The following is a 10148-nucleotide window of genomic DNA, read 5'->3' on the forward strand; positions in this document are numbered from 1 at the left end:
CTGTGCTTATAGTAGCCGTGGTACATCACGTTATCTGCAACAATAGGGAAATAAACCCTAAGTACGAGAAGGTACTCATCTAGACTTACCCGTCATAAACCAAAAATAAGAGAGACCAAGGATCATGCAAGGCTTATAAGTTGAGCTGGTTGACATCCTTTGCCTACAAGCCAATATTCATCTAGTATCTTTTAACTTTTGAATAACAAGTTTATTATTCCTGTTCCATTCTAGATTAGCATCTATCCTATGCCAAACATGTTGTGTACCATTAAATTATCACAATAGTAACCATATCAAGTTGAGCATTTTCATAAGCCACATAACCAACACTTTCATCAATTACTACAATGAAGGGGGCTCATGTCAAGTTCTCACTATCCGGGAGAGACGGCGATTCAAATCGATTCCTACCCAGCTAGGGAATTATTCCTAACACACACCCATACTTCCCCTGTCAGCGTCACATTGGGTCACCTTTGGTACAACTTAGGTCCAAATCACGGGTAAGACCAGCGCCGCACCCTGAAAGATACTACCAATCTGCCAGGAGGCTCGAGACTTGAACCCCCCTTGGACTCATGCCATTAGCTCTCCACACATCCTTACTACCTTTAGGGTGCGCACTTTAACTGCTTGTGTCCCCGACCTGAGTTGAGCTACTCGACTTCATAGTTGAAATGACTTATCCGACCAACTATGTGAGAGGCATGTGTTCAACATGACAAGAGGGCCTCCAATGGCCGGTCCTTAAACGACACGAATAGAATCACTATAAGTTACCACACCTAACATATAAGATTCCATCTGGTCTCCACTTGTTCAACATCACTGGTTATGATCCATGATAGCACAATATAGCCAACCATGATCAAGTCACCACCTATAGCTCGCAGGTGATAGGAAATCACCTGACTTCTACCGGTCTAAGCATGGCTAAGCATAAAGGTCGATCCTGGACCTACATAGGATTCATGATAGATATTTCTAGACAAGGAAAGTATATGCAGCAAGTGGTTCTAATCAACTCTTATGACCTAATGCATCAAACATACAGGACTCAAGTAATATTTTGTAAAACAGGGGAGACTTAGAATGCTCCAGGGCTTCCCTTTCACAAATGTGTCCGGCTGGTGGTTAGGGCACTCTTGGAGATGATCAACTTCAGGCTCGCCTTCGCCTGCAGCTTCTTGGTGCTGAGCTTCCTGGTTCTCCTCTTGTGGATTCAGCTTTGAGTTCCACCAACGTGATTTCTTCCGCTGCACCTATTGCATACATATGCATAAAGTAAGTATCATGGATGCATAAGAAGGATTGCAAATGATATGACATGAGAACATGAATGATTCTATGCTGATGATTATATCAAGTTACTTAGATGATAACCAAGTTGAATTCTTATTTATTGAGTAGGTGCATATCTCTTCTCTAGAATTTTCAAGAATCCACACTAAGTCCATTTCTGGACCACAACACAGTAGCTACAAGTTTAGATCATAACTGATGTTTTACTCAACCAATTGCTGTGATCTAGGACTTTATGGAAAGGTCATAAAATTTCCTACAACTTTCATTTAGTCATCACAAGATGATTTAATAGCTATCTAGGTTAAACAATTCAATCATCCCGATCTATCCAGTAGACAACCAAATTCTAACAGCAGACTTCTAATAGCTATAACTCCCAAACCACTTAGTCTATTACCATGAAAATTTGACACAAGTAAGATAAGTAAGTTATCTACAACTTTATTAATAATAAGTTTCACAAGAAATGTAATTATCATCATGAATTTATCAATACAACAGAAACTACTCCTACAGCCATCTAGCAGAATTATAAAGCAATAATTAAGTAGCTACTTATAACCAATCAACTTCAAGCACAACTACCATTATTAGCAGATCATATGCATCACAAGGACTACAAAAAAACATTATGTTTATGCCAAACTAATGTATTAAATACCCTTATTAATTTCTTTATATAATAAGGTGATTTATGAGATAAATATTTCTATTGCTCCATAAATTCAGATAAAATTACAATAGCATACATATGACCCCAAAAGTCTACTGTGCAAATTTTATTCTAATTGGATAAGTATAGCCCTCTATACAAAAATGACAAGTTTCTTAGGTTTATTTTAGCAAAAATAGTTTAGCCTATTGAAAAGTGTCAAGCAACAAATTTCATATTTTTCATAGCTTCCCTAAAACCCATTAACACTGTACAAAAATTTACATGGCAATATGTTACTTATTTTTATCCTTATGAATTTCCTTAGAAAACACCATTTATTAAAAGATAAATAGATAGACCTTACTCCAATCAAGTTTACTGCAAGTTTAGTATTTTTCCAAACTAGAGCATGTAAACACAAGACTAGCAAAATTATAATCACAATTTTATCAGTTCCCTAGCTCTAGTTATGTATTTTACAAGATTGCAAACAATTTAAAAGCACTTATATCTCCATTTAATTCTTCTAGAAAAAAACTAGAAATAGTGCATTTCATATTTTTATCAAATACTACACTTCATGAAGAATCCAACAAAATTTGGTTCATCAAAATTGGACACTCCTAGCTTGAGATATGAATTTTTGAAACATACATTCAAATCTAGAAAATAAATCAGAAAATCACAACATACACAGACTGATAGATGGGGCCCGCTGGTCAGTAGGACCCACACGTCAGGGACTCCAGAGCAGAGGAGGTGCTTTAGCTAGCCCTATCTCACCGGCGGTGAGATCATCGGCGATGACTGTGACACCAACGTGTTCCTCTCATCAAGCCGCGTCGGTTGGTGGTGAATACATGACCTAGGGTTCACCAGAGATGGCTCACCGGCGGCGATGGCGGACGGCGGAGGTAGCGTGGTGGTACACCAACATTCTCTAGCCATCGTGTGCTCTGATGATGTGTGTTATGGCTACATAGAATCCTAACAAAGCTATCTATGGTGGTTAGGGCTACGGTGAGACGACAATGAGCTTCTATCATGTGCATGCCACGACTATTGCGCATGGAGCACGGTGGTGCTCCCACCGTTCTGGCTAGACGACGATGAAAGGCAGGTCTCTATCATGCCATACGCATGGTCTAGGGTCACTCAACCTAAGACGTGTGAGAGAGGAGGGAGATGATGGACCAACTCAGCAACGGCGAGCTCGAGTGCCACGGCGGCCATGGCGGCCGCGTGTAGAGCGGCGATGCATTCCAGCACAACTAGGTGGTAGCGTCTAAATGGATGATGGGTTAAGATGCTAGGACCTACGATGAAGACTAGACAAGGGAGAGAGACACAGAGCGGAGGTGCTTCTGTGTAAGCTGGCCGCGGCGAGCCAAAAGCACGGCGACGCTCTGGTGAAGGCGTGGTGGCAGCAAGGCAAAATGGGGCCTTACCAAGGTATGACGTGACGTAGTAGTGGTTCGGGGAGGTTGAGGTGGAGGTGGCACATATGTGGATGAGGTGGATTAGGTGGTGGTGCTACGTGCATGGCGAGCGAGCACGGCGGAGGCACACGGCGATGGTGACGGCGGCGTTGCTGCGTGCGCGGGTGGAAGTTAAGGCGAGCGAGAGCGAGAGAGTGGGAAATGAATGGAGTAGCGAGGTTGCCTCAGTCTTCACTCTATTGTGGCCTAACTAGCCGGGCCAACGTTGGCGTATGGCCACCACACGGTGTGCCTGGCCTACCCCCAATCATCCACTGATGATGCAGCGTCCGCGATAATCAGGCCCGAATTCAGTGACTGACAGTGCAAGTTTAGCCACCTCTATCTCCTAATCCATGGTGAGTTAGCAAAAACTCCATTACTAAAAGTTATAGAGCTTCATGAAAACTCCAACTTTGCTTTAGGTAGTAACATCTAATTCGCCATAGTTTTCAAATTGCAAAGCTTCAAAGTAGGGTACATTGAAACTAAAAATCATTTCATGTTGTTGATTCTTGTGATCCCTATTTGACCATGTTAGGCACTGAATTAGCTCTTGACCCAAAAATAAAAGTTGTTACTCTAGCCAAGTACTACAACTTTGCTTAAGGGTGCACAACCATGCAAAGTCTCTAGGGTATAGTTCAACTTAGGTCAAACATGCAACATGAAAATGGTAGATTACACTATAACCATGACTTAGAGGCCAATTGGGTCCAAGTAATGAATACCAAAGTTGTTCCTTGTGACATTATAAACATGTTTAAGGTACTCCTAAGGTCCCACAAACATTTTATACATTGGTCACATGTAAATCCTAGCATATGTAAAGCATTTGGTAACAAACACATGTGATATAAGCAATCATAGAGATAAAATTTGAGATGCTCGTGCTCATGAATGATCAATGATGCTTGTGCTCATGCAATGCCAATGCCAAATGCATGCTTAACACCTAGGGCATTATAGGAAGGACCATACACGATGACCGAGGTGATCCGATCAGGGCGCCTACCAGCTGAAGGACGACAACGACAACGTTCTCAACAACACATGGAACATCAAACAGTTACATCCTTTCTTTCCCTAAAGCTCAGTGTTACCACTTATTTCCATTCAACGTTTGCTCCTATAGCGCCTCAACCTAAGCACTCTCAGCGTGGGTCGCTCGGGGGCTCCACGGGGAGCGATACCACCCACCTTTTTTACTATCATGTAGTAATACTTTTCACCCAAATGAAAGGGCATCGCCCAAACTAAAGGGCATTCCGTTCCTTTGATTACCCTACGTATCTTGCTCTTTAACCTCTTGACCGATCACACCCCACCATGACCTACGGTTATGAGTAGCTGAGCTTCGTGGGCCACACCCGGGTTCTTAAGGTTGCAGCCTACGGGTCAACGGGCAAGTGCAAAAAAGAAAGGACAAAAAACAAAGCTACGCAAGGGAAAAAACAAAGGTGGACGGGACAAGCTTCCCCGCACGAGTGATTTCATCATAGAATGAACTTCAAATATTCACGAATGTAAAACTATTCACATGGGGGCTCCCCCACGAACTCATGTTTTACATAAACTGACTATGCGATTGACGACGATGAAGGTAGCTCGGCTATGGTCAGAACGACGCTCGCCTCTAACTCAGCCTCCGCTGCCTCCGTAGGCTAGATGACGTCATCCCGGTGCACATCTGCAGCCATGGTCGAACGATGAGCCTCCATCACCCACTACGTAGTGACTTGCTCTATCTCGCCTAACCCTTTGGGTTTGTGCTCCGTCTCGCCCGACCCCTTGGGTTCGTGCTCCGTCTCGCCCGACACCTTAGGTTCGAGACCCTAGCTAATGGGACACAGCCTGCCCGACGAAACATCGCCTATCTAACGAAACATGGACTGGGCGGGGCCCACCACTACTACAACCTAGGCATGGGAAATGAGGCACAACCACACGCAAATGACCCTCCACCTTCCCAGGTAGGGTTTGGAAGGGCCCACCAATAGAATCTTCATTGAGGAGAGGCCAACTAGTCACCCGAGTCGATCAGATGGCTCGGGCGGCTGCTGAGAGATAGGTAAGGAGCAGTGGGATGCCCCATGTGGGTTATGCTGACTCCGTCACGAATGATGGACCCAGATTCCACTCGGACATATTCGATAGGAGCTTCCTGAACCCGTCACCCGAGCCATTGATGTCACAGAACCGATCAATTTATAAGAGCACAAGTACAAAAACAATCGCCGAAACGATCAAATTCTCGTACTTGAGCCCATATAAACTCGGTAGTCAACTGAAATCTTGAAGGATTTCAAACCAACTTGCATACAATCAAGATCATAGTAATTCAACATAACATATCATACGTTACAACATTCACAAACGGTTTGCAAATAGATTACATCACCTCAGAGTCATTGTTATTACAAAACAAGTGTTGTAAAGTATGCGGAAGCAAATAGTTTGACTTACACACCCAAGTTCAAATACAAATACTGGTTTGCTGATCACAACCCACAAAAGCATACAGATAAGAGAAACAAAGATCATGCCCATGATCTAGTCTTCGACACCCGCCGGGTGGAGACAATACTTATAGAATCCCTGATATAGAAGGTCATCTGCAACAAGAGGGAATAAACCCTGAGTACGAGAATGTACTCAGCTAGACTTACCCATCGGAAACCAAAACAAATGACACCAAGGATCATGCATAGCTTAATTTAGTGGGTCTGGCTGACACATTCTTTTTGCGGAAAAGCATAAGTAATCATGATCAACTCTTAACCTGAACCAGCAGTGACTTTTAGCCATTAACATGTCATCTATATTAGCACCTGTACTAAGCAATCATTTGATTAAGATGCAAACATTAATAACCATATCAGGTATAAATCGTGGCAACATTATCATCATCATCCAATTAACCATATCGTTAAATTAATTGAATCTACGTTGCCGCTGCTTAGTCAAGTTCTCACTATCCGGGAGAGACGGTGATTCGAATCGATTCCTATCCAGCTGGAGGGGTATTCCTAAACACAAACCCTGCTTCCCCCATCAGGGTCGCAAACGAGTCACCTTTGGTACGATTCAGGAGTCGCGAGTCCGAACAGATCAACATTCTCAGAGAACCACTCTGCCAAGGTTGTTCAGGACTCTAACCCGCCTTGGACTTATGCCAATGGCTCTCCGCACATCCTTACTACCTCCAGAATGCACGCCACTACTCGCGTCCCTGGCCTGATTCGAGCTACTAGGCTTCACAGTCGGAACGACTTATCCGGCCAGCTAAGTTAGGCTGCGTTTAACATGATATAAGAACGTACAGCGTATCGGTCCTTAAACGACACAGACGGAGTCACTATGTCCAAACCTACACAAGACTCCGCCCGGTCTTAATTCATTATTAACATGGTTCTTTTCCACGATAGAAAGTATCTAGCACCTCTTGGATTGCAGCGTGTGAAAACAAACAGAATCCAGAAATTCTCTAAGGCTTATGTTGGAGTAGAATGGACCTATATCACTGAGCTTTGTGGTGTCGGCAAGTGAGTCGGCCCCCCTCCTACCCCCACCCCCCCTAAACTCTTCTGTGTATGTGGACTATTCGTAGAATGCTGTTTTTTGCCCTGTCGAGTTATTAATTTGAATGTTGCCTCTTACTCTAGGTATGCGGCTGATGCTTATGCAATCTTTTGTGCTGGAAGGGCAAATGAAGTGGTTCCAAAAGATCACAAGTTAGTTGATTACTGGAATTATGTCTGTTTTGAGTTACCCTCAATTCAGGTAGGAATCTCCCGCAAGGAGCTCTCCATTACTTATGAGCTACATTATGTTGTAAGCTTTTATTTCTCTTTGTGTGATGTCAATTGTGGAGGTAATACAAGCATCACCGTTACAGTAAAATTTAGTGCTGATCCTCTTCATAATCCTTATTATACTCCCTCTGTCCTGAAGTATAAGGTATCCTAGGATTCTAAGACATTTTATGGGGTAAAGTAGATGAATCATTTAACTTCTTTAAAAGTAGGGAGATACTGTGCTTACCATATTTCGAGCTTGGTGGTTGGGTTGACAACAGACATTAATGGTTGGTAGGCATGTAATTGGTGCCTAGGGGAGTTAAATTCACTAGAATCCCTTGTAATTTGAGGCAAATTTTGAATGATTCGAAACCTTATATTTCAGGATGGAGGGAACAGTTGTTTGCTTAAGTACTCCAATAGGAAAGAACTAGGAACTTTATAGAAGTGTTACTTAGCTCTTCTCGAGATCGCAAATGTGCGTGCAACTCTAGATAGTTAAACACACGATCTATATTGAAATTAAAACTTGTTGAGATGTGTTTTACATATTCCATATGTATGCAATGCAATCTGTATTAGAGCTTTAGTGGCAGACATGGCTACTTGAGAAGGAAATCAGTAGATGAACTTGCTTTAACAATTCTGTTGTCATTTCTACTTGTGCTGTTTTGATGTTTTGCATTCCTCATTTTACTGCCATGAGGGTAAACCAGTGTTGTATATATGATAGTTTTGGGATATCCTTGCCAGAGGCCATTAGGGGTGTGTGTGTGTGTGTGTGTGTGTGTGGGGGGGGGGGGGGGGGGGGGGGGGGAGGGTATGCAGTGCTTTGTACTGCCCTAGTATTCTTTGGAGCCTAGCCTGACAATGTGCCTTTTTTTCTCTACGGATGGGTTAACCTGATACTGTATTTTGCTTTCATTTTGAAGTTTGGAAGTTTTCCTTTTTATCATTGGTGTTCTTGGATAATTTCTTATCTATTTGTCATTCCCCTTTTTCCCCATTTGCCCCACTACAAACAACATAGCCTTTCAGTCCCAAGCAAGTTGGGGTAGGCTAGAGTTGAAACCCACCAAGAGCCCCAAGTCACGGTTCAGGCACTTCAATAGCTGATTTCCAAGTACTCCTATTCAAACATAGATCTCTAGGTATATCACAAGCTTTCAAATCTCTTTCATTTGCCCCACTGTTTTCTCTAATTTAAACATGGGCTCAAAACCTATGCAGTGGCCAAAAATAAAAATAAAATCTAGTGATAAAAGGGAAAACCACCATTCAACAATTGGACCTGGGTTGGTACACTCCTTTCCTCTAGAATAATCTATATTTGAATCATTTTTTTCTTATGGTTTCATTTTCCCTGTTGGGACAACTCTGTCCATGAGAACAGCAAGGGTTTCTAGGTTGATCAACAATGGAGGGTTAGAGCAAGAGTATAGTAGAGTATGTTAAAATACAGAATTAGGTGGTTGGGACCCTGTCTAATAGTTTGCTTCTAACCTTAAACCAATATACTGATATTCTTGATAATGAATGCTAATGATTTGATTATAAATTCGTGAACTCTAGTGACTTAGTATTGAAGTGTTTTTTATGAAATAAAGCAAAAAATGTTTTTGTTGTGCATATTATCAGATCATTATCCTGTATATTATATGTACACCGAAGTACTTCCCATGAAATGCCGGACTATGTTTGTTTTGCATATTCTTGTATAGCCATCATAGTAATATTTGAATTTGAGTCGAATGTACGGTGAGTCCTTCAACTTTTCCCATATGCTCATCTAGGTTCATTCAACTTTTCAAGTAGTTCATTCTAAGTTCACTCTAGCTCCAATCATGTACCTAAGTTCCCACTTTGAATGAACCACTTGAAAAATTGAAGGACCTAGATAACCAACTTGAGAATTATGGACCCATATGAGAATATGGGAAAAGTTTAGGGGCCCACAGTTCATTTTCACACTTTGAAGTTTATTAGTGTCGTAACTTACAAGCAAATACTCTCTGGCATTGCATCACAACCATTGGTTTGCTTTATATTAGGATGAACTCGGTGACTGTCGGTAGTAACTTTGAGTGAACTGTGCTGACACTGTGTCAATGCAGCCTAGTAGAAATCGAATTGTTTTCTTTTTCTAGAGAAACACATAAAGAAGCCCTGCCGACTTTTTCTATATATGTAATTCGAAACTGTGTACTTGTTGCAGAAATCGCAGGATGCACAGGAGGCTGGAGTGATGGGGCTAGGAAACATTGTCGCTAAGGTGCAGGAAGTTGCTGTGAGCTGTTGACATGGAAAAACAGTTACGTCGTGGCAAGCGCTTTTGGTGTTTCTACTTGCAACTTAATGTTATATATAATATATGGAGTATTTATCTAATTACTGTGACAGCCTGTAAGTAAAGCTTCAATGCTGGTTAAGGTGGGCCTTGCATTGATTTGCTCCAGGAGCTAATCAGGCCAGGACGTAATTTCTAGTGATCAAAGTGGTAATCATGGCCAAGTATATGTTTTAATTTTTGGGAATTGTATGTGATGTGTGATGGTTGCATGCTGTTCTTTGATTCCCTGGGGCTCGGATTGTAGCGTAGTCATTGGGTGCAGGTCAACAAACCGTGAATAGGGATGGGTTTGTTTTCCCAGAAATGGCATCTTGTATTGTCTGAGGGATACTTAACAAGAGAGCTTTTCCTCTACTAAGTACTAGCGATAACAAACTAAAGCAGACACAAATCATGCGCAAACAACCAAACCGAATTCTGCATCCATGCTCTGCTGTCTTGTTGAAACAAGAGGAACAACTTGGTTGAAGGCTGCTGTAGGTGATGCCTACAAAACGTTACGTTAATTAAAAGCATTATCAAACTGTAAACATCTTGCAAAAAATCTAAACAACGTG

At 42.0% G+C, this 10148-nt stretch overlaps 1 long non-coding RNA gene across 1 annotated transcript; it reads left to right on the plus strand.

Moving 5' to 3' along the window:
* Positions 1–6869: 6869 nt before the first annotated feature.
* Positions 6870–9687, plus strand: LOC136539153 (uncharacterized). The gene is made up of 3 exons (XR_010779553.1): positions 6870–6986; positions 7107–7224; positions 9457–9687. It is a non-coding gene; the product is annotated as an uncharacterized lncRNA (long non-coding RNA).
* Positions 9688–10148: the final 461 nt, after the last annotated feature.

Source organism: Miscanthus floridulus, chromosome 2 (assembly GCF_019320115.1).
Source record: "Miscanthus floridulus cultivar M001 chromosome 2, ASM1932011v1, whole genome shotgun sequence".
Classification (NCBI taxonomy): domain Eukaryota; kingdom Viridiplantae; phylum Streptophyta; class Magnoliopsida; order Poales; family Poaceae; genus Miscanthus; species Miscanthus floridulus.